This window comes from Crinia signifera, chromosome 4 (genome assembly GCF_055691185.1).
Source record: "Crinia signifera chromosome 4, ASM5569118v1, whole genome shotgun sequence".
NCBI lineage: Eukaryota > Metazoa > Chordata > Amphibia > Anura > Myobatrachidae > Crinia > Crinia signifera.
The window spans coordinates 15,507,833-15,533,391 of NC_139220.1; the positions used below are offsets into that span (position 1 = coordinate 15,507,833).

The 25,559-nt window shown below is 47.9% G+C and overlaps 1 protein-coding gene across 1 annotated transcript in view; it reads left to right on the forward strand.

Moving 5' to 3' along the window:
- The window catches only part of TMEM178B (transmembrane protein 178B), a 291,738-nt gene that overhangs the window by 131,921 nt on the left and 134,258 nt on the right, over window positions 1-25,559 (forward strand). The gene's annotated exons all lie outside the window — the stretch shown is intronic.

Genomic DNA, 25,559 nt, shown 5'->3' on the forward strand with positions numbered 1-25,559 from the left:
GGTCGGCAAAATCCAAGATGTTAAAAATCCCGGACTCACCGATAACGATAATTTTTTAGTTGGAATCTGCAAATCAAGGATTTTCAGCATGTTAGAAATTGCCGATGACTAGTCATCGGTAAAACGAGGAATTGACACAATTAATCACAGATATAGGGGCCCTATTAGTTGTTGGACAGACATAATGGCATAACAGTGATATACAGAGTATAGTAATAACATCATTTGGAATTGCTAAGTAATTATTCACCATATGCATTATAGCCTTGATTACTAGATGGTATCAGTTCAAGACGTCCACAGTGATTTTAAGTCCTACCCCTGCCTCTAGGCTATGAGCTGGAGCAACAATGGGAGGAGTCAAAAAGAGATTACGGGACAGAGACAAAAACAGTGACCCTCTAGTGCAGGCCAAACTGCAAGCAGAACCGGTATGTAGCCATAACTTAGAAAACCAGAACATAGACAGTAAAAACATCTACATCAAAAAGTTGACGTCAAAAGGCCAACATGGACTATGGGGGATATTTAATTTCTGCTGAGATTTCCGACAGTGGAAATATCAGCAGTTCAGTATTCAATACCGGCCGGGACTCGCCTGCTACAGACCCACCTTCCTATAAAGTTGTCTGTATTGTCGGAAACGTCCGACGATTGTCGAATCCGCAGCCTTTTTGCCGATCCATGAACATTCCAACACTCGAACAATGAATTCCAGCTGTCGAGATACTGTGACGGGATTTCGTAATTCAGTATTGAACTCCCTCATCCCCCCTACAGTTAAAATGTCCACATGGTCAAAAAGTCGATATTAAAACAGAAGATGTAGACAGTCAAAAAGCTGACATGATCAAACGGTAACAATCCAAAGGTCGTTTAGGTCAAAATGTCACCAAGTCAAAATGCCGACCTTCATAATATAGACATTACATCGGCAGGAGTAGGTACTCAACAACACAAGGCTGGCCATTGTTAATAGTCAAAGCTATACCGATAAGCTGATAAACATTGATGATTAACATTTCTTATAACAAATAACGATGGCTGATCTGAATTGATTATCGATATAAAAATATAAGAAAGCTGATAAACGCTGCAAACTTTATTAATCGATTGTCCTACACAGCACTTTATAAAAACATTAGGGATCGATGAACATCAACCGTTGTGGAAAAGACATTGCATATTTTTTAAGCCAATATGATTACTTTCATAGATGATCAGATACAAGATCATGCTTGGGTTTGCATCGATGAACAATACATCGATGATACACACACATGATGCTTTCTCAGATGATTGTAAATAGGAATGAATGTGGCTTAAAATATGTGATAACTTTTCCACAATGATCGAACATTCTTTTTTTTTTTAGATTTGTTTAAGAAATGATGCGAGGCAATCTATCTTTTAAAGTCTGTAGTGATTATCAGCCAATTTTATTCAAATATATAATGGATCCAGAATGACCATTGGTATTTGCCATAATGGATGATTATTCTATGGCCGCCATACCACTGATGATCGATGGTTTCCAATGATCAATAATTAACCCTAGTCTGATGGAGAAGGCAGAAGATTTTACCCAGATATTGTACCACAGCTGTCCTCTCATCAGCTGGTCCTCTGTGATACTACCAGGCACTGCTTTGCAGCAGGTAACTCGGGGCAATCTCTATCCGTAGCACTAACTTGGAGCTCTCATCCTCTGTCCAATGCAATAGTACGACAGAGGAAAGCAGATGCCTCCTTACATTAGTAAACATGCTCTGAAGTTCTGCTGATATTACTAAGGTGCACAATTTTGATCTCCGATCTTCCACAGATTACTAATGGGTACCTCAGTTACTGATACCATTATGGCTATATATTTCTAGATATTAACATCGCCTCAGTGACCTTTTTACATGAGTTTTTATGCTATTTCTTTTATTCTCACTTATATTTCACCTCACGCTTCTTAAATATTAAGTATAATCAATTTTCTTTGTTTTTTTTTTCTATGTTTCTTTACTTGCATTTGCCGCAAACATTGTTGCATTTGTAATTAGTGTTGTAGCTTTATTTGGCAATGGTGTGCAAATACTAATTATAATATAATAGCGCTACTTCCCCATTTATAGTTAGCAAATACATTTTACTTTCACATCGGAGGAGTACCCCGCTAAGGATTACTCCTCTCTTCTATCTGTATATTTCAAATGTCTAAGTTTTTTAAATCTATATTCTGGATTTCGAATATGACCTACATGAATGACCGTGTCGATATTTCGGACTGTCTAAATATTGATGGCCTAACTTATGACTGTGTGTAATTTATTTCCCTGTCGATATTTTGATTGCCTGCATATTGATTGCCGATGTTTTGAACTTGCTGATGTTTTAAGTGTCAAGGTTTTAAACGAAGATTTTTTGAGCCTTAGAGGATGGTAGAGTATAAAATATCGCCGCTTGGCACTAGTCGTCTCAAAAAAAATAACGTGAAAAACTCATTTTGATCTTTTGACTATTGACCTTCCCATTGTCGCTGTGGCGTAACTATCACATTTGCTCCCCCCCAGCCAAAAATGTTGGCTGTGCCCCCCTCCCCCAAGTAGTTAACCCCCCCGCCACCTTACCCCTCCGCAATTATGCCGCGTCTGCCACCGATCTTGTCTGCGGTCCCTTCCCAGCTTTCCTGGCTCCTGCTGCTAATGAAAAGTTACACTCACAAAATGGCTGCATACAGCAGACCATTTTTTAAGGATGCTAGAGGAGGCCGCCGCCGTATGGGGGCAGCCATTTTGTGTGTGTCACTTTACATTAGCAGCAGGAGCCAGGAGGGACGGGACCGCAGACAGATGCGGCAGTGGCAGGTCCCGGCAGGCTGCAGTGGCAGGTCCTGGCAGACGGCAGCAGGTAACAATAGCCCAACAGACCCCACGGCGCCCACACTTTCTCAGCGCCTCCCCGCCACCGGGGGTCTGCGGGGCTATTGTAAGGCCACTGCATTGTAAACCTATTACATGTGTACGCCTATTACATTGTAAACCTATTACATGTGTAATTCCTTGTCGACTTTTAATGGACTTCTGATGGTCCATTGTCGACCTTCGTAGTGTCCCGGCCAATGGTGATAAATATGACAATTCTCCAAGAGGTTCCAGTTTGCTTTCATGAAGTGTTTGGTGGGTGCTTTATAGACTGAGAAAGCAGATTAGATGTTTATCTGAAGAAGATAGCAGCTCTTGGTAAGGTTCATTGAATAATTATATTATTCTGATTTAGTTTTCATGTTAAAAAAAAAAAGAACAAATTAAAGCGCCCAATTTTCTCAGAACAATATTTTAATCAGTACACAGCATCACTTTTATCCCTGAGCAAGATGACACACCGAATTCTGCAGCACTTGTTATTAAGGAATTTGCAATTAGCCTTTATGGTGGGTAGCGTGGATTGTGTACAGTATGGAGGAGCCCCCCCCCTCTTCCTCCCCTGTCTCTTTTTATCTTTGCTTTCCTCTGGCAAATTTGCACTGCCATAATCCACCTTTCTAATGAGCTGATCTCCAATAAACAAACACTCTCTCCCGCGTCCCGTCCCCCCCCCTGGGTCGCTAGCATTTAATACGGAATTTAAATCTGGCAACCCAGACGCACTGAGCGCTGTCCTCTCCGTCGCACTCCGCAAGGAGCCGGAGATGATTAATATCATTTAAGGTTTCTAAGGTTTTCTTAGTTCATGGGAAGTTTAATTACTGATTTCAATATTAAGCCGATTAATGGCTCAGGTTTTGTATCTCTCAAATTAAATATTTCCCCTAACGCAAAAATAGGGAGCGCTATTTACATGTAGATAAAGGTATTCACTGGTCCAGATGATTGTACGGGACTGCTGCACTGCAAAATGCTGATTTGTGTATACATAATATATGGAGGTAAACTTCTAATCAAAAGTTTTTTTAATCATGGGTTATGTTATTTTATCACTAGTAAAATGTTTATGTTCGTTCCATTTCCGCATTTCGACACTTTTACGGAATAGAATCCGATGTATTATTATTATTAACCCTTTGAGTTCCAACATCTCCGTGAGAGACGTTCAAAATATCCGCTAAAAACGCCGGCGTTGCTCACATTTGTTATATACATTCAAATAAAAAATTTTGTGTAAAAAAAGATTATATTTCCTATATAAGGTAACATTACATCATTATGACGAATACAAATGTTTGCTTGGCAATTTTCATACCTATTTTGACAAATTCACTTAGCCCTGAAAGGGTTAAGGGTTTTTCTAAAAAAAAAAATTTAAAAAAATATCAACAGCCATGCTGCAGCGGCAACACGGCCATCGTTCCCCACCCTGATGCCCCCTCACTGTAGGTCACTTCAGAACCGGTATCGGCAAGTGTAGGTTTCCACTAGATGTCCTAGTGTTTTAAGTAAAATGTTCCCTGGACTTCCTAATGTTTACTGGCATTGTGCTAAGGGCGCGGGAACACCTGCGCACATTTGGCGGTCATGCCCATCTTTAACCCCCGTTCTGGACCCAAATGATTCAACTTACAAAGGATATTGTAGGTGAAGGGGTCCCTGTGAATCCAGAATTTTGGATCGTTCATATTATTCCCTGGCCTATCTCCAAATACAAATAAAATCACTCTAAAGACATATGACCAGCGCCACCAAGGCGGTGATACACATAAAATGGCGTCCTGTTAAAGAGTGGATAACTTGCTTAGATTAATATATGTCAATGTTGGAAATTTTAATGGCTGCCGTGGATTTTTAACTCAGAGTTTATCTCCACCTGGTTTTACTGGTGCGAATCCAAGGAATCCGATAAGCATAGGCCATTGATTGCTTGATCTGTCTTTGATCCATCACTTTGATATAGTTGTGCGATAGGAAAGTTTAAATTATATTGCACAATCTCCAGTGGATGCCTAAACATTCTCCCCCTCTTTTCCCTTTATCGCCCCTCCCCCCCCTTGTCTTTTTCTTTTGTGACATATCATGGGCCAGATGTACTAAGCTTGAAAAGTGATAAAATGGAGAGTGATAAACCACCAGCCATCACCATCAGCTCCTAACTGTCATGAAACAGGCTGTGTTCGAAAAACTACAGATATGAGCTGATCAGCTGGTGGTGTATCCTTTGTCGCTATTCGCTCACCAAAGTCGCCACTTGCTGTAGGCACCTGTACAGTCTCATGCCGGAAACCTTCAGAGATGAGTTCTCCTGACGCGTCCTCCAGCCGTCATGCAAAATGTGTGACATGACCTCTGACCTTACAGACCCGCCCATTGATCCTTAAAAATTGCAGAACTCTATCGCTGGGGGAACAAGGTCTGATTGGCAGCTGGGTACAGCCGGTGGTAAGGAAGAGGGGGGGGGGGGGTTCAGGATGGAGGTGACAGATTCTGAGCTGAATCCTTAGGAGCGGATTCCTGTCTAGACGTTTGTTTACCGCTTTGCCTGTGTGGTTTATTCAGTCTTTCGGGGATTCTCATTTTGTAAGTTTATTTTGTTTCCGCCCGAGGTGATAGACATAGCAGCAGCTCAGCTCTCTGGCTGTTTATACTGATCTTATGCACCTGGTATGCAAAGAAAGTCCTCAGCGGATGCACAGGGGGCGGCAGTGACCTCTGAACTTTAAAGATGTATTTACTAATATTATTATCATTTATCAGACTCCCGCTGACGCGAACGGCACAGTGTTTACTCTCCCGACGCAAAAGGAAAACAAACAATTCTTCGTTGTACTGGTAAAAAGATCTGGTAATGTTTGCATGACGCGCCCGCGGCTGTCTCTGTATCAGTCAGCATTTGTCTTATCCCTCAAAACAGCAGCTTAACATTTCTTTTTTTTTTTTACCGCTTTCAGGTTCTGCGCTCGATAACGTTGGTTGTTCCCCCCCCCCGCCCACTTTGTAAATAAACAGGACAATTGTGCCAACAAGAGCCGCAAACTGGGCTGATTCAGATGTGGATGGAGTGGCTGCAGCACCGATCCGAGCTGTGTCATTGGACGCAGCCTCCCATCAACAGCGACACTAACGGCGGGTATGGGTCAAAGGGTCGACTGTATTAGGTCAACCACTGAAGGTTGACACATGAAACATAGGCCCTGATTCTGGTTGTCTCGCAAAGGAGCGGTAGTCTGCTGCTTTGTTAGACTTGTCACGTCGCCCGCCGGGTGTGCGAACGCCCCCCCCCCCCCCAGCTCCTCAACGATTTGCCCCGCAACACTGCATAATGATGTTTTGCATAAACATCCATTCGCAGTCTTGCGTGGCGGCATGAAATCATTCGATGGTCGCCAACCATCGAATGATTTCTGTAGCACTCGCTAATCTGTCACTCTCTGGTGACTTAGATTAGCGGCTCCCTACTCCAGTGATATCAGCCACCAGCCCCTGGTAATAACTGTCACCGAAGATGAGGCGGCCATTTCCAAACCTTCACGGAGCTCTTAAGCAAATCTAAAATCATTTCCAATTTTGTAAGCTGTAAACATTAAGCCATAAAATCGGAATCTCGGAAAACTAAATGGGCCGTAAGGAAGATTACAGCGCACCGTCCAACTCTTACATCTTCCCCTCCCCGGAGGTGAGACAGAGGGGTTTATTTACTTGCTGCTTTCACACTGCAGAAACAGGTAAAGACCCGGTATTCTTAAACGGGACGTTAAAACGGGTCTGAGCCTTACCTTTCACATTGCAGGTAAAAAAACGTTTTAAAAAGCATTTAATACCATTCACACATACAACCCGTTTAACCCCAAGGAACACGTTTCAAGCCATAGAAATAGAGCCGTTCACACTGCCAAAAAAACGGTTCTGAAATGGGTAGGACCCTGCTTTTTAACCGTTTAACAAATACCGGTATTTGTTAAATGGTTAAAGCACCCTTGCGCTTCCACACTGCAGCTCCACCCGTTTAAAAAGGCTAAAAAAACGGCAATTTACCATTTAAGAGCTGCAGTGTGAAAGGGGTATAAGATGGGTTGTTGCTATGGGCAACTAATCACATTCTATTATCTTCTAAAACAGGCATGGTCAAACTATGGCCCTCCAGCTGTTGTGAAACTACACATCCCAGCATGCCTTGCCATAGTTTTAGCATTCCCTAATAGAAAAACTGTGGCAAGGCATGATGGGACTTGTAGTTTTACAACAGCTGGAGGCCCACAGTTTGGACATGCCTGTTCTAGAAGAAGTACACAGCCATCTCCGATCTTAGTAAATAAACCCCAGACACTTACTGTATTATGAAGACATTTCTTATCATTAGGCCCAGAGACAGGTGACAAGTCTCCCTGAGATAAGGGTCACTGCATTTTCTGTCTCGCCCATCTTCGTCCGTGGCTCCCCAAAAACTCCAGAGTACCCTGAACATTCTGGGTTTAAAGAATTTTCAGGAAAGGGTTAACACATTATACTGGGTGTCGATGGAAAGATCTACAGTGTCTAGATCGACAGTGGACACCATGTCGACTATGTGTCAACATGCACATGGTCGACATGAAAAATATCAACACATAAAAATGTTCACATGAGTTTTTTAAGTGGTTTGTGTCAATGTCGACACCTGATGACATAGACCCCCAAACTGTGTAACTTTGCCGTTCTCAATCGAAGTCCACGTGGATGTTACAGTATGAAGAAGTCCAAAAAAATGGGGGGGAAAACTTGAAAAACGCACGTTGACTTTTTGATGTCGGCATTTTTGCTTGTGTCGACTTTTTCCATAAAGACCTTTTGTTTTTGTTGACCATTTGTCAATGTCGACCTATTGCAAGTCAACTTTTTGGTGTTGATCTAAACACTAGACCTTTTAATGGAATACCTATTACACCAGGGTTGTACCGTTATGTGTGCCACCAGCACAGGAAGTAGGTTGCTTAGTCCCAGCGCGAGCTGTCGTTTATTTTAAGTTTGACACTCTTATGCGTTGCCGGACACTTGCCCCAGTAATAAAGCCCCTGGCATGGGCGCTGGGGTGTTAGTTTACCGGGTATGCATTTTCACCATGTCGGCGTAATATGTTGGCATTTTGAATGTGTCGGTATTTTGACTGCCCGTCAGTGGTGGCCGTTGTTTTGATTGTTGAGAAATCATAACCCGTCTCTAGTAAGTCACCCCCTCGGATGCCAATACAGTTTGTGAAGGATAGCTGTCAGTAACAGGCCGCGTCAGTAAATCCACCCTTTCCGTGCCCACAAAGTGAACTGACAGTTATGTCGTTATTTGTGAGCGTTTATTTAGTTAGGAGGAGATTACACCACAGGCTATTAAAAGAAGAAAAAAAAGTCTTTATTTGTTCCTAAGCCTTTAATCCATTTACTTGGACTCCTGGAACCATGTCTTTTATCCAGACAGAAATGATAATTAAAAAGTTTCTGATGATTTCCCTAAGCTCCTGACAGCAGCCCCTCTTGGTATGGAGGCACGGGGTGTAGGGGGGGACTTCAGATGCGTTCTCCGTGCTTGTACGGAGATAAGGGAAGGAGATCGCAAGGGAAATGAATCTGGATAAGGAAAGTTTTGGCCTACTGACTATTCCGGAAAGTCATCCTCAATGAATGAAGGTCCTTATAGAGATGTCCGAATTTATTGCAGACAGAACGAAACGATGGTCCCCATTCTGAGTCAGCAGTATCGCGTCTGCGTGTCATCCTATGTAATAAGCTTTGGAGAGAGATAAAAGTGGCTTGCGATAAAGTATCAGCTCCTAACTGCTATGTTACAGGCTGTGGGGAGAGAGATGAAGTGGTAGCCAATCAGCTCCTAACTGTCATATTTGAAAAAATAACAGTTAGAAGCTGATTTAATACAATGCAAATATAATGAATGAAGACTGCATATTAATAATTCATATTATAATTAGTCACATATATTTTATTTAGTTTTAATGGGGTTTAGATGACATTTTAGGCTAAAGCTGCCCGCCAAGCGCACGCCCCCCGCTGCCCGAATCCCCGCGCTACCATGCAAGCTGATGTATGCGCTAAAATATCCGCTCACATGTGGCCGCTTGGAGGAAAAAATTATTCGATGATCGATTGATTAAATTGAACAACTTTCAAATTGTCCAGAATCACGCCAGTATTGATAAGTTCCCGATAAGATATGCTAAGAATCCTCTTTAAGCGTCTATTTATTGAAACGTCTTTAAAAAAAAAAAAAAACCTTCCTATCAAATTTTACTTATTAACTAGCATGTTATGACTAGATGATAGCTAGGATCTGATTGGCTGCTAAAGGAAACACCAACTTTTTATACATTTTTGATAAAAGTCCTCCTCAATTGTGTTTAAGAAGCTGGAAATGTGCTGTCCCGGCCTTCGTATCCCTGTTTTTGTGCAGATGAACCCTATTTTTATGAAACAAGCTATTGCATCAATATGGTGACAACTGCGGAGGGAGGCCCTGAGGCGTGTAGTGAGGCCTATGATAGTGTTTATCTTTTAAAACCTGTGCAGTTCCTCTTCTCTGCCTTGGGTGTTGCTCTATGCTTCTAGCACAGGTCTGGTCTGCATATCAGTGCTGAAATACAGACTGCACTGTGCTAGGAGCATGATATAAGGGAGCCGCCATAACCATGGGGACTGGTGCATTATGGTGGGTGGCAGGTCCTCTCTTCTGTATGTAGAAGCAGCTTCTGTAACGTCCAAAGCAAACAGCAATGATTACACTGAGCTCCCTGCAAAAACAGAAGGCAATTTCATTAGCTCTCATTTACTCAGTAGTCTCTCACACACGGAGGATCAGCAATACCCCCCCCCCCCCCCCCCCCGCCGCATCCTGTCCTCCACTTCCCTCCCTGTGGTCCTGGCTGATCATGGCTGGAGGGGCCTGAGGAAGGCAAATCAATAGGAAGATATCACATACTGACAGGAGCCTAGCACGCGGGAACCAGCCTGTGAATAATTCAGGACAGGACCAGTGATTGCCTTCTGCAGTGCTCATTAATGTTTCACAGACGACCTTAGTTCAGAAAAGCCCCCCGGCAATGATCATATACCCTCCATCATGTACCCCGCTGCACAGGAGGGTGCACAGCGTAGCTGTCAGGAACATTTTACATTCAGGAGACGGTTACTTCTGGCCGAGCTACAGTATAAGAGACTGAAGTCACGCAGTGGATTTATTACTCCATAAACTAACTAAAAAAGAAATACTTTGAACTGTAATGTGATTGGAGAGGTCACAGACACATGGGCGGGAGGTTTGGTGATGTCACAGGGCTGGGAGACCAGCAGTACTAACCTCAGACCTTTAATGATAGTTGAGTAAATGGGGTGAAAAAAACACCCCAGAGCAAACAGAACTGAGAGGTGCAGCTCCCCCTTAATTGGCCTAGCTCTGGCCCCGCCCTGAGATGAGGACCAGGTCCTCCCCCGAGGTAGAGACAGGCTAACCCTCCCTCCCACAGCCTAACCCTAACCACCCCTCCCGCAGCCTAACCCTAACCCCTCCCGCAGCCTAACCCACCCTCCCACAGGCTAAGCCTCCCTCCCACAGCCTAACCCTAACCCCTCCCACAGGCTAACCCTCCCCTCTCGCAGCCTAACCCACTCTTACCCTCCGCAAGTCTAACTCTGACCATCCTCTCCTGCAGTCTAACCCTCCCTTTCTGCAGCCTAACCCTAAGCCTTCCCTCCCGCAGACTAACCTTCCCCTCCCACACCCTAAGCCACCATCCCACAGCCTAACACTACCCTCCCGCACCCTAACCCACTATCCCACAGCCTAACACAAACCTTCCCCTCCCACAGCCTAACCGTAACGTCCCCTCCTGCAGCATAACACTAACCCTCCCCTCCTGCAGCCTAACACTAACCATTCCCTCCCACAGCCTAACCATCCCCTCCCACAGCCTAACCCTAACCATCACCTCCCACAGCCTAACCCTAATGCTCCCATCCCCCAACCTAACCCTAACCCTTCCCTCCTGCAGCCTAACCCTAACCCTTCCCTCCTGCAACCTAACCATAACCCTCCCCTACTGCAACCTAACCCTAACCCTCCCCTACTGCAGCCTAACCCTAAGTCTCCCGCTCCCACAGCCTAAAGCACTCCTCCCGCAGCCTAACCCACCTCTAATGCAGCCTAACCCTAACCATCCCTTGCCGCAGCCAAACCTAATCCTCCTCTCCCGCAGCATTATCCTAACCCCTCCCTCCCACAGCCTATCCCTCCCACAGCCTAACCCTCCGCCCTCCCACAGTCTTACCCTAACCCTCCCCTCCCACAGCCTAACCCTCCCCTTCTGCAGCCTAACCCTAACCCTCCCCTCCTGCAGCCTAACCCTAACCATCCCACAGTTACATTTACTTACCATCGGGATCTGTTGGGACTTTTAACAGCAGGATACTGATACATCCCTGTCACGGACCCACCGGTCGCCTGCTCCGATACGTCAATCTGAGCAGCGCCGGCCGTGACTGGGGTTCACTCAGGACACTCGGGTCCTTTCCTTGAGGTACACTGCCACCAGCCAAAACCTGATTTTAGCGCCTGAAACTGCGCAAGGGGCGGCTTGGCTCGCCCCTGACCACACAATACAAGATAACAATGGTAACGCTTGCCAGCCTTTCTCTTCTGAGGATAATGAGTCTTAGGAACACAGAACCAGAACTGGGAATATGTGTTATTTATTCCTAGAAATACTACAGAGCTTTAAACAAAATGGTTACAAGACATTACAATGATTTTAAAAGTACACACAACGATTAACTGCAAATTTCAGAAATAAAATAAAAAGGGAAAAAAGACAGAACCGTATCTTACAATCCTGAAGTGGGGGGGTTCTCCACAAGAAATCTCTCGTCGCCTACAGCCTGTTTGCTAGACCCCCAGGTAGTGACACTGACTATAGGGAGAAAGGTCTTAGTTATACCTTGCAGACTCCCTCATCCCTCCCACCCTTGGGATTCCACTCTTTCCATGCTGAAGGAGTGTGGAAGGTCCCTGGCAATGTATCTTTGACAGTCTGCTGTTTTCAAAGTGATTGATCCTCCTTCCTTGCATAGCAGACCCTCTGATAAGAGATGTGAAGGAAGGGGACAAACTCTAACCTCTTCTTCTGGACCATGGTTTATGAGGGGCTCAGATCTTATCTTACATCCTAACTCCGGAGGAGTCCACAGATGTCACACTGAGGGAATACAGGCCTCAAACTCAAACCAGGGTCACCTACAGTTTACATACAAGACATGTCCTGATTCCAATACTCACAGGAGACATAACTATTACACCAATATCAGACATACATTGCTTGAACAGATAATCATAACAGGAGGCATACGTTAATTTGATCGATCACCTGATCTGATCGTTACACCTCCCCCTTTTAAAATGGCGCACAGAGGCGGTGACCCACGTCACCGTCTCATCAGTGCGCTATTAACTACATCACCTGGACAGGTAGCAGTGGTCTCTGTGCTGAGACAGACTGCCACTGATTCTGCGGGATCTGTACTAACACTACACTATACTTGACGTCGGTCATGGCACCACCTGACGCCATAGCCGTGGCTAGGGTGGGCAATGGGCATAGTCCCTGTCCCTCTCGCAGGAGATGGCAAACTAAAAGCACACAGGTGTCCTCGAACCCATAGTCTGTGAGCACACTGATATAGTGGGAGCTGTGCCCTTCCCGGCTGGTATTGACACAGCCCACCACAGCTGTGCGTCGGACTCCTGGACACGGATTCTCCCCTGCAGCTGGCAGTTTGGCCTTACTCACTGAGATCAGTACCAGACCATTCCGCCACACCCCAAACACCCATCCCCCTGGGACTCGTAACTCAGCACGTCTAACTATACCACAGGTGTGGGGCATTCTCCCAGCACTATATACAGACTTAAACATGTCTTCCCAGCACCTCTCCTGAACTGACTGACCCCCCCTCCCCTTCACTGGGGGGAAGGTCCACTCACTCAACACCTCACACCTCATCCTTTTGTGAGGAGATTCGCTCTCTGTGTCTGTGTGTGTGAATTGTGAAGGGGGGCACGTTTCTGCAAGGGGGAATACCAGCAGGTCATTGTCCCCTGTCTTGGGAACATCCAAGCTCAGCCTTTCTGAGGTTAATGGAGCTGAGTTTACCTGTGCTTCGCGGGCTCTCCCACCCTTCTGGTTGCACACAGCAGCTTCCCTACTAGCCACTGGCTCTATTCCTGAAACAACCCTCTCACTGTACCCAGGGGTATCTTTCCCACTTCCCAGGTATGGGGCAGCCTGTGCAGGGTTGATTCTCAGTTCTGCGTGGAAAGCCGAGCTTTCCATGGCAGTCCAGGACACCTTCCTGAGCCTAACCTTCCCTCCCAGACCCGCAGGTTCTGTGGCTGGGGTGGTGCCACTGAGGTTCTCAGGAGAGGCATCCGTTATCCAGTGAGGCTGGAAAAATGCACTCTCTGGAGGATTCTCAGTGTCTGGAGGGAACCCCTGCTGTGTTCCTGTATCTGTGTTTGTGTGGCTACAGTAAGGAGGGGGGTTTGGGGGGAAAGCTGCAGTAAGGGACACTCTCTCCCTATCTGACAGGTCTACAGTGCACACAGGACCCGCCAGGTCACTTATTATACCTGGTACCACAGTTCCCACAGTAGCGCAAGACATCACATTATCAACAGCAACATCACTATCATAACCTGGGGAGACATCCTGCAATACCTGCAAATTAGCCTGTGTATCTTCCACAACACATGGGGCCCATCCTGCTGGCTTACAATTGCACCATGGCAAACCCGCTATATCTGGATCCCATTGTCTCTGAGCAGGAATGGGGTTATCTGAGCATTGTCATGAACCCCGGTTCCCGCACTGCTCGCATGCGCCCCTTACCGGCACGCTGGGGTAGTGTCCTCCGTAGGTCAGCTGCCGGCACAGTCGGCAATCCCTGGCGTGATGTCTTTTGCTTCCAAGTCACCCCTGCGTCACTGTAAGCTCCAGGTGTATTCCCTGATCAAGTTGCGGGTCACATGATCCAGGTAAACTCCATCTTACTTCCTGGTCTGTGTGCTGCTGCTGCGGCTAATTCCATCACCTGCGTCTGATTCTCTAATCACCTGGAGGGATAAATACCCAGCTCACAGTCTCCTCCTTGTCTTGAACAACTCGTCAGTTTACCTGTGAGTTCTCCAGCGTTAAGCTCCTGTCAAGACTCCCCACGTGCTCCAGAGGTCCGGTTTTCCTGAGTCCGCTGTCACCTGTGTTACTCTCAGCGTCCTGGTCATTCTACTCCTGCCAGAAGTCTCCACGTGTTTCCACCTGCCGTGTGATCCTGTCTTCTCGTGCAGCCCAGGTTACTTGCTCAGTGTCTGGTTATCCGTGGGTTCCGTGCCCGTCTCCTCTCGGCTCTCAGGCCGCTCCAGTGGTCCCCAGTATCGGCTCCCTAGCCGCCTCAGTGATTCCAGCGATCCCCAGTGATCTCAAGTACCGGCTCCTTAGCCGCTCCAGCGATCCCCAGTGATCTCAAGTACCGGCTCCTTAGCCGCTCCAGTGATCCCCAGTGATCTCAAGTACCGGCTCCCTAGCCGCTCCAGCGATCCCCAGAGATCTCAAGTATCGGCTCCCTAGCCGCTCCAGTGTTTCTCATCGTCTCCAGTGTCCCCCTGTGTTACCTTCACGTCATCCCCGGCTTCCAGGCCGCATCCCACTACTCTCAAGTACCCTCCGTGTTGCTGTATAGCATTCAGTGCCATCGATCACCATCGATGGTTTTCGTACCCCATTAAAGACTCTTGTTATCCAAACTCTGCCAAAGTCACAGGGGAACCTGGGCAGAGGGCCGCGACCTGGTCGGCAGTTGCAGCTAAGTCCATATCCCCTTGCGGGGGTCCCTGGTGAATACCACTGTCGGCTTAGACCCCGCGCCTCTACCTTAGGTCTCAGCCAATCCTCTGTGTCCCCGGCAGTTCAGCTCTCTCCTGTCTCCGTGCATGAGCTCCAGCTATCTCAAGCCTCCTCGCTTCCAGTTCCCTGCGCCCTCCACTGGCGCACCCAGGTCAGTGCCGGGAACACAGACAGTCCAGGCCGTGACAGATTGTTCAAGACCGATGGACTCGGCACGCGACCATAGTGTGGGGCCAGCGGCGCTTCAAGATGTCACCTCGCGTATAGAGACGCAAGAAGCGACGCAGCAGCAGGTGATTACATACCTCCAGGATGTGTCCACTCGTCTGGATTCCCTCCAGCAGTCCCTCCGGCCACCTCCGCCACCAGTATCTAATCAGCCTGCCACTCATGCTTCCTCATATTTCCCTCGTCTTCAGCTGCCTACTCCTAATAAATATGATGGCAATCCCAAGGCCTGTAGAGGCTTTCTAAACCAATGTGACATTCACTTTGAACTTTTACCACAGAACTTTCCGACTGCCAGAACCAAGATAGCATATATTGTCTCCTTGCTGTCAGGTTCTGCCCTAGATTGGATATCACCCCTCTGGGAAAGATCTGATCCAATTCTCACCGATTATGAGAGATTCGTCTCTACCTTCCGACGGATATTCGATGAGCCAGGAAGGCCTGTGTCAGCCTCTACAGAAATTCTCCGTATCAAACAGGGCTCTCGTTCCATGGGTCAATTCGTGGTTCAGTTTCAGACCCTTGCCTCCGAGCTCAAATGGAACAATGAGGCGCTAACAGCCGCCTTCTGGTTGGGCGTCTCAGAGCGCATCAAAGACGAACTTGCCACCCGAGATCTCCCCGAGCAGCTGGAAGATTTAATCTCCTTGTGTGTCAAAATAGACCTGCGCCTAAGAGAGCGAGGTTTAGAAAAATTAAAGAAAGTAGTTCCCCGAGTCCCGCCTCCGTCTCAGCACCGTCCTGCGACAACCTCCACAGAAGAACCTATGCAAATAGGTAGATCTAGGTTATCTACAGATGAACGGTCCAGGAGACAAAGAGAAAAATTATGTATCTACTGTGCCGCCCCCGGTCACTTCATTGGGTCCTGTCCCGAGCGTCCGGGAAACGCCAAGTCCTAACCTGCAGTGGGGGAGTCAGGTTAGGTTGTCTCAGTAAAGCTCCTCCCACCAATGACTTAATTCTACCTGTTGCCCTCGTGTCCCCTGTGGGTACCCTGAAAGTTTCAGCCCTGGCAGACTCCGGGGCTGCAGGGAACTTTATCTCAGCCGAGCTGGTAAAGAAGTGCAAAATCCCAATCCTGCCTCTTCCCCAGCCTCACTACCTCACAGCGGTGGATGGAAGCAGGATCCACGGAAGTGATATTGTGTATCGGACAGTCCCTGTCTCATTCCACGTAGGGGTACTTCATCAAGAATGTATGGACTTCCTGGTCATTCCTAAATCTTCTTATGATCTTGTGTTAGGATTACCATGGCTACAACTCCACAACCCCCGTATCGATTGGAGATCTCTCCAAATTGTGGAATGGAGCGATTATTGCCAGAAACATTGCTTGACTGAAGTAACTCCAGTCCGATCTTCCACAGTCAAAAGCCTTCCAGGTCTTCCATCAGCATATCATTCTTTCAGTGATGTCTTCAGTGAACAAGCCGCTGATGTTCTGCCTCCACACCGCCGATGGGATTGTCCCATCGATCTCCTCCCTGGGAAGTCCCCTCCTAAGGGGCGTACCTACCCCTTGTCAATCCCTGAGACCAAAGCGATGTCTGAATACATTCAAGAAAATCTCCAGAAAGGGTTCATCCGACCCTCTACCTCCCCTGCTGGTGCAGGATTCTTTTTCGTGAAAAAAAAAGATGGAGGGTTACGCCCATGCATAGATTATAGAGGCCTCAATGAGATAACCATCAAGAACAGTTATCCTCTTCCCTTGATCACTGAACTATTTGATCGTATCAAAGGGGCAAAAATTTTTACCAAGCTTGACCTCCGAGGGGCGTATAACCTAATCAGAATTCGCCAAGGCGACGAATGGAAGACTGCCTTCAACACTAGAGATGGGCATTACGAGTATCTAGTGATGCCCTTCGGTCTCAGTAATGCACCTGCCGTCTTTCAAGAATTCGTCAATGAAATTTTTAGAGATGTCCTATACAAATACCTTGTTGTATATCTCGATGATATTTTGATTTTTTCTTCAGATCTCCAGTCTCATCGGTCTCAAGTCAAAGAAGTGCTGTCCCGTTTACGTGCTAATAAATTGTACGGTAAACTCTCCAAGTGCACATTCGAAGTTCCCCAGATACCCTTCCTAGGGTATATTGTGTCCGGCTCAGAGTTGCAAATGGATCCCGCAAAACTTGAAGCCATCAATAGTTGGTCCCAACCAACCACTCTCAAGGCAGTCCAACGTTTCATTGGCTTTGCCAACTACTACAGAAAATTTGTCAAAGGATTTTCCACCCTCATCGCCCCCATCACAGCCCTCACCCAAAAAGGTGCCAATCCAGCTGTCTGGTCCGAAGAAGCCTTGTCCGCATTCCACCTGCTAAAACAAGCCTTCATTTCTGCCCCCATTCTACGGCAGCCAGATACAGACAAACCTTTCCTCTTGGAAGTCGACGCCTCAAATGTGGGTGTTGGGGCTGTGCTCTCTCAAGTCACAGACGATGGCAAACAGCACCCCTGTGGGTTTTTCTCCCGGAAATTCCTCCCTGCCGAGAAAAACTATTCCATTGGCGATCAGGAGTTGTTGGCAATTAAACTTGCACTGGAAGAATGGCGATATCTGTTAGAAGGGGCCAAGTTTCCCGTGTCCATCTTCACAGACCACAAGAACTTACTGTACGTCCAGACCGCCCAGTGCCTTAATTCCCGCCAAGCTCGCTGGTCCTTATTCTTCTCACGATTTAGTTTTAAAATTTTCTATCGTCCTGGGTCCCAGAATGTAAAAGCCGATGCACTGTCCCGCTCTATGGAAGATGACACAGTGCCACAAGAAGAACGTCCCATCATCAGTCCTACGGCTTTTGCGGCCACCCATGTGTCACCTGTGCCACCTCGAGGAAAGATGCTAGTTTTACCTGAGCTCCAGCCCAAAATCTTGTCTTGGGCCCACGCCTCGCCCTTCTCCGGTCACCCAGGTGTTCACAAAACCCTGGAAATTCTTCGCCGGTCATATTGGTGGCCTCACATGAAAAAGGATGTCCAGGATTTCGTGGCCTCATGTCCTATCTGTGCCCAACATAAAGTCCATCGTCAGTCCCCTGCAGGTACTCTCCTTCCATTGCCCATTCCCACGCGTCCCTGGACGCACATTTCCATGGACTTTATTTCTGAACTCCCAAAGTCTCAAGAATGTAATACCATCTGGGTGGTGGTAGACCGGTTCTCCAAAATGGCACATTTCATTCCATTGACTGGCCTGCCCTCTGCTCCCAAGCTCGCCCAGATCTTCATCCAACACATCTTTCGAACTCATGGACTCCCCACAGATATTGTCTCCGATCGTGGAGTGCAATTTGTAGCCCGCTTTTGGAGAGCTCTCTGTTCTGCCCTGAAAGTGAAACTGAACTTTTCCACAGCGTACCATCCGCAGTCTAATGGGCAAACAGAGAGAGTTAACCAAGACCTAGAAGCATTTCTGCGCCTGTATGTGTCCTCGTCACAAGACAACTGGGTCAACTGGCTGCCTTGGGCTGAATTTGCCCACAACTTCAGATACCACACAGCTACTGGCTACTCTCCCTTCTACGTAGTCTACGGTCATCACCCTCGACCACCGATCTTTGAGCCCTTACCCGCTTTGGAAGTGCCTGCCGCATCTTCCACCCTCAAACATTTTTCGCAAGTTTGGAAAAATGTACATGTTTCTCTCAAGAAAGCCTCAAAGAGATACAAGTTCTTTGCTGACCGTAAAAGAAGAGCAGTCCCTCAGTTAAAGCCTGGCGACAAAGTATGGCTTTCCACTCGAAATCTCCGCCTCCGAGTCCCGTCCATGAAGTTCGCCCCCCGATTCATTGGGCCATTCCCTGTGATCCAAAGGATCAATCCCGTAGCTTATAAACTGAAGCTACCACCATACCTGAAGATCCCAAATTCCTTCCACATATCCTTACTGCGACCTCTTGTTCTCAACCGGTTCCAAAGTACTACTCCTGAGCTCCCCAGAGTTTATACCCATCGAGGGGTTGAATTCGAGGTCGATAAGGTGGTGGATTCTCGCAAAAGATATGGAAATATCCAATACCTCATCGATTGGAAGGGCTATGGCCCGGAAGAAAGAAGCTGGATCAATGCTGCAGATGTGCATGCTCCCCGTTTGATTGCAGCTTTTCATAAAGACAACCCAAGTAAGCCCAAAGGGTGTTCGGTGCCCACCCTTAAAGGGGGGGGTACTGTCATGAACCCCGGTTCCCGCACTGCTCGCATGCGCCCCTTACCGGCACGCTGGGGTAGTGTCCTCCGTAGGTCAGCTGCCGGCACAGTCGGCAATCCCTGGCGTGATGTCTTTTGCTTCCAAGTCACCCCTGCGTCACTGTAAGCTCCAGGTGTATTCCCTGATCAAGTTGCGGGTCACATGATCCAGGTAAACTCCATCTTACTTCCTGGTCTGTGTGCTGCTGCTGCGGCTAATTCCATCACCTGCGTCTGATTCTCTAATCACCTGGAGGGATAAATACCCAGCTCACAGTCTCCTCCTTGTCTTGAACAACTCGTCAGTTTACCTGTGAGTTCTCCAGCGTTAAGCTCCTGTCAAGACTCCCCACGTGCTCCAGAGGTCCGGTTTTCCTGAGTCCGCTGTCACCTGTGTTACTCTCAGCGTCCTGGTCATTCTACTCCTGCCAGAAGTCTCCACGTGTTTCCACCTGCCGTGTGATCCTGTCTTCTCGTGCAGCCCAGGTTACTTGCTCAGTGTCCGGTTATCCGTGGGTTCCGTGCCCGTCTCCTCTCGGCTCTCAGGCCGCTCCAGTGGTCCCCAGTATCGGCTCCCTAGCCGCCTCAGTGATTCCAGCGATCCCCAGTGATCTCAAGTACCGGCTCCTTAGCCGCTCCAGCGATCCCCAGTGATCTCAAGTACCGGCTCCTTAGCCGCTCCAGTGATCCCCAGTGATCTCAAGTACCGGCTCCCTAGCCGCTCCAGCGATCCCCAGAGATCTCAAGTATCGGCTCCCTAGCCGCTCCAGTGTTTCTCATCGTCTCCAGTGTCCCCCTGTGTTACCTTCACGTCATCCCCGGCTTCCAGGCCGCATCCCACTACTCTCAAGTACCCTCCGTGTTGCTGTATAGCATTCAGTGCCATCGATCACCATCGATGGTTTTCGTACCCCATTAAAGACTCTTGTTATCCAAACTCTGCCAAAGTCACAGGGGAACCTGGGCAGAGGGCCGCGACCTGGTCGGCAGTTGCAGCTAAGTCCATATCCCCTTGCGGGGGTCCCTGGTGAATACCACTGTCGGCTTAGACCCCGCGCCTCTACCTTAGGTCTCAGCCAATCCTCTGTGTCCCCGGCAGTTCAGCTCTCTCCTGTCTCCGTGCATGAGCTCCAGCTATCTCAAGCCTCCTCGCTTCCAGTTCCCTGCGCCCTCCACTGGCGCACCCAGGTCAGTGCCGGGAACACAGACAGTCCAGGCCGTGACAAGCATGTTGTCACCACTAACTTATTGGCAGGTACATGCTCTGCCTGCAACCAACTAACTCAGATCTGTCCCATTTCTGCAGTTAGCGTCCCCTGGCACTATGTCACAACCAGACATCACTGGAGGAACAGGGTTTACGTCTAGCACAGCAACCTTAATGACATCACCAGCAGCACTCCTACCACTGGTGAGTGAGGGTGTCTCATTCCCAACTAGATTAGGGCATTCATTTAACCCCACAAACTGGCAAGGATTACCCACTATACCTGTCTCTAACTCACCCTCCACCTCCACCGAAGGTACGGCACTATTACAGATCATCCCAGGGGCTTCACACAAAATACCAACATTGCAATGTTCAGCATGGTTACATACTACCTGAGATGCATCATATGGTTCAGAAGGGTTAGCGACATTGACAGATATGTGTGGAGTTAATAAAAGTCCCACATCAGTAGTCCCACACATACTTGTGTGCATACCGTCAGAAAGTCCCATTCCTATTTCCGACATAGTCTCTTCCCTGCATACTTTCACTATGCAGTCAGCCGCTTCCGGCAACAAATCTGGAGCAACGGGTGGGAACATGCTGCTCACATCTTCCAGCAGTTTAAACTGGGCCTTGTGATGTGAGGTCTCTGGAACAGGTTCCACACCGATTGTAGCAGGCCCGGGTACCATGAGGGAAACCCCGGTAGGCTGTGTCATTGGTTCCATAGCTGGTGATAGAAGCTGTTCCAGGCGATTCCTTTCAGCATCTGCCCAGCGGCACTGCTCTTTCCACCATGGAGTATCGAGCTTTTTACAATCATAAGCATATTGCTGCGCTATTTCAAAACAGTCCGTCAGGTCTCTCAGCAGTAACCAAGGAGTCGCATCGGGACCCCAGGTTAGAAACTCACCGCGATACATGCCGAAAACATTGCGCTCATCATTTCGTGCACGGGTGAGCCGCTTGATCATCTCCCAGCGGGAATTGTTGGGGCAGGAGATACCTTGCAGCTGACATTCTGTAGTGAGTTCTTCTGGGCTCATAAGCCTAAACGGATAATCATCACCATATGGGTCAGAATACTCACTGGGCTCTTCTGGTGCTGTAGGGGATTGGTACTCTGCAGTCTCCCTGACTGCCACATATCCTACAGTCTCCCTGGTACTAGCAGAGATGTCACCTCTCTGAGCATCGGTTGTAGTGTCCAGGGCCAGATCATTATTCACAACCAAGCTGACACTCACTTGGCTTCCTCTGTTTGCTTCCGAGACAGGGAACTGTGCATGACGCGGTCCGGTGAAATTCGCGTCAGCGGTGATTTGGGACCTCTGTCCCTTGTTTGGCTCCCCATGATTGATAACAGAGTCCACATCATGATCCAACACATTATTTACTTCCGCAGACAGTAAAAGTTCAGTACGAAGCCCATCTCCTGCTAACTCAGTAGCCACGGCAGATAAAGTCTCACGTAAAGGTTCGCCATCATGATGCCCTGTATCATCCTCCACTGGTTCACCAACAGCGATCAGCCCCCTGAGCCTCACCAGTTCCAACTGGTACTCACGCTGGGCCTGACGCTCTGCAGCCTCACGTACAGCTTTGCGCTCCGCAGCCTCTCTGTCGACAATGGCTTGGCAGAACTGCACCAGCTGCAAAGCGAATACGGGGTTCACATTCTTAATTTGCCTGATAACAGCTAGAAGGTCGCTCGGCAGTGTAGACTTGCTGGGTCCAGCAGAAGTGTTTGACCCTGGCGCGGAATCGTTGGTAAGGTCCAGTGCTGACTGAGCCCCTGGGGTAGGATTGTCCATGGACTGGTTTCCTCCAGCAGCTAGAGTCCGATCGGCATCCACGAGTGCCTGAATCATACGTTTTCTACTCTGGCCAGACCAAGGGATATTCCTCCGAACACACACGACCGCCAGGTCATCTCTCCTCATCTGCTGGTAATCAGCCATCCTGAGTCTCACACTTGTCAAATAAAATGATAGGAAAGAAAAACAAGAGAAGGAAGGGGAACAGAAATTGCACTCACTGTGTGACTTTTAAAACTATAGTAAAGCTCTGAGTTCTGATTCTGGTGATGTGGGTATTTCTCACAAAATTCTACCCACACTCACTTAAGTTCTTAAAGAGAAAAATGAATTCTCCACCCCACCGCTTGCCACCAAATGTCACGGACCCACCGGTCGCCTGCTCCGATACGTCAATCTGAGCAGCGCCGGCCGTGACTGGGGTTCACTCAGGACACTCGGGTCCTTTCCTTGAGGTACACTGCCACCAGCCAAAACCTGATTTTAGCGCCTGAAACTGCGCAAGGGGCGGCTTGGCTCGCCCCTGACCACACAATACAAGATAACAATGGTAACGCTTGCCAGCCTTTCTCTTCTGAGGATAATGAGTCTTAGGAACACAGAACCAGAACTGGGAATATGTGTTATTTATTCCTAGAAATACTACAGAGCTTTAAACAAAATGGTTACAAGACATTACAATGATTTTAAAAGTACACACAACGATTAACTGCAAATTTCAGAAATAAAATAAAAAGGGAAAAAAGACAGAACCGTATCTTACAATCCTGAAGTGGGGGGGTTCTCCACAAGAAATCTCTCGTCGCCTACAGCCTGTTTGCTAGACCCCCAGGTAGTGACACTGACTATAGGGAGAAAGGTCTTAGTTATACCTTGCAGACTCCCTCATCCCTCCCACCCTTGGGATTCCACTCTTTCCATGCTGAAGGAGTGTGGAAGGTCCCTGGCAATGTATCTTTGACAGTCTGCTGTTTTCAAAGTGATTGATCCTCCTTCCTTGCATAGCAGACCCTCTGATAAGAGATGTGAAGGAAGGGGACAAACTCTAACCTCTTCTTCTGGACCATGGTTTATGAGGGGCTCAGATCTTATCTTACATCCTAACTCCGGAGGAGTCCACAGATGTCACACTGAGGGAATACAGGCCTCAAACTCAAACCAGGGTCACCTACAGTTTACATACAAGACATGTCCTGATTCCAATACTCACAGGAGACATAACTATTACACCAATATCAGACATACATTGCTTGAACAGATAATCATAACAGGAGGCATACGTTAATTTGATCGATCACCTGATCTGATCGTTACAATCCCAATTCAGGAATCAGAGAAGAAATGAATGGCATGATAGTACATAGTAATGAATGAATACTGCCCAGTGAAGCTCTGTCACTGGCACTTGCCATGGGAGGACAATTCTGTATCTGGGTTCTGCCAAGTATGACCAGAATGCGGAGGGGTGGGTAGTAATGCCCTAATAATGTGGGGCTGTAATGTGAAGCTGTGACTCCCGGCTGCCATTTCTGGGATAAGGTTTGATACCACTGCATAGAATATTTGTGACATTTCCCACATTCTCTGCATAACGACGCTTCCTGAGTGACAGCTGAAGAAAAAACCCATTACGTTATGTGTGTCTGGCAGCGGCTCGCATCCCGGACGGCTCGGAGCAGATTAACTGTCACCGCATCTGTGTGTTCTGTTTGGGTAATCGTATGACTGTATGTATGAGGCCCCCCGCCGCCACCTCCTCTCACACGCTCTGACTTAGCAGAACACAGCGGATTGTGCCACACAAATGTCCTGCTGTGACGTCTCCGGGTTGTAGGAATTCACCATCTGTCCGCTTCACCGAGTCCGCAAACGGGTGACATCATTCTGATTTCAGAATAATGGGGGTTATTCAGTCCTGATGGCCTGGCGATTATCGATAGACTGCTCATGCGTACGGCCAGTAGCACGCACCCACGAGGCCGTCCTGTGATAATAGGGGTTATTCAGTCCTGATGGCCTGGCGATTATCGATAGACTGCTCATTTCGTACGGCCCGTAGCACGCACCCACGAGGCCGTCCTGTGATAAGATCCTGCTACTGTTTTTTATTACTGGCCATACGCATGTTTATTGACAGGAAGCCCGATATCCTGAAAATACGGGCGTCGCGCCCCCCAAACACCCGCAGGGTGTCGGTAACCATGCGAGCAGCGATTGAAGGCTCGCTGCCTTCTGTCGGACGGCTCACACATACATACCGCACGCGCGCTCATCCGATGATCACTCGGGCTTCGAATTCGAAGCTCAGCGGACAGGTCTATATCAGGCCAACTGACCATCTCCTAACTGTCAATTTTTATCTTGCATTCTGTAACATGACAGTTTGGAGCTGGTTGGTTGGTACCACTTTAGGCTTAGTAAATAGCCCCTGTAATTTTAAATTTAGTAAATGATGTACTGATCCCAGCCGCCCAGCCATTGTCACAAGCATCCCACAGGCCAGGTTTAAAGGATTTCCCTGAGCCAGCTACAATGAATTAAAAGATGCCCACTGCTGACTCAGTAGATTATTCATATACCCCTTTTCCACCAAAATCCTGGGTCTGTGCCGGGCATACTGGCTTACCCTCCGGGAATGGCCGGCAGTCTCCCAAAAATCGTTTCCACCTCCTGGAACAAGTTCCCTGCATTTCCCTGGGACCCCCAGAAAAGCATTAGGTTGACAATGGCTAGGTCGACAGTCAAAATGTCGACGTGAGTTTTTTTTGGTCCAGGATGTCAACATAGTACTTCAGCATGGCGCCATGCTGCTCACGGCACACTATTATATTCTCCCTCCCCACCCTAGGATGGTAAGGCATGAAATACCGCCTGTCGACTCATGTCGGCTAAAAAAAAAGTGGTAAACACATGTCGGTCTTTTGACTGTTGACCTAGCCATTGTTGACCTACTGCTTGTGTCGACCTTCAAATCCTGTGAACCGTAGCCATGCTAGTTGACCCAATATGGGTCGACGTACTGATCGTATACCGTATTGGTGGAGTTCTGTGCTCCAGGTTAGAAACGTCGGTATATAGGAAAGAAGTTCTGGGGCTAATAGGGGAGAGCTGGCCTGCACGCGGCTCTCAGGATAGCAGCGCAGCCGTTACCCCGACCAGCAAGGCCTCCGAATCTCCTTAATTCCTCACCCTTCTTCATAAATGCAATTAATACTGATGACTAAGCAGGGCCAGCGCGAGCGCACGTATCA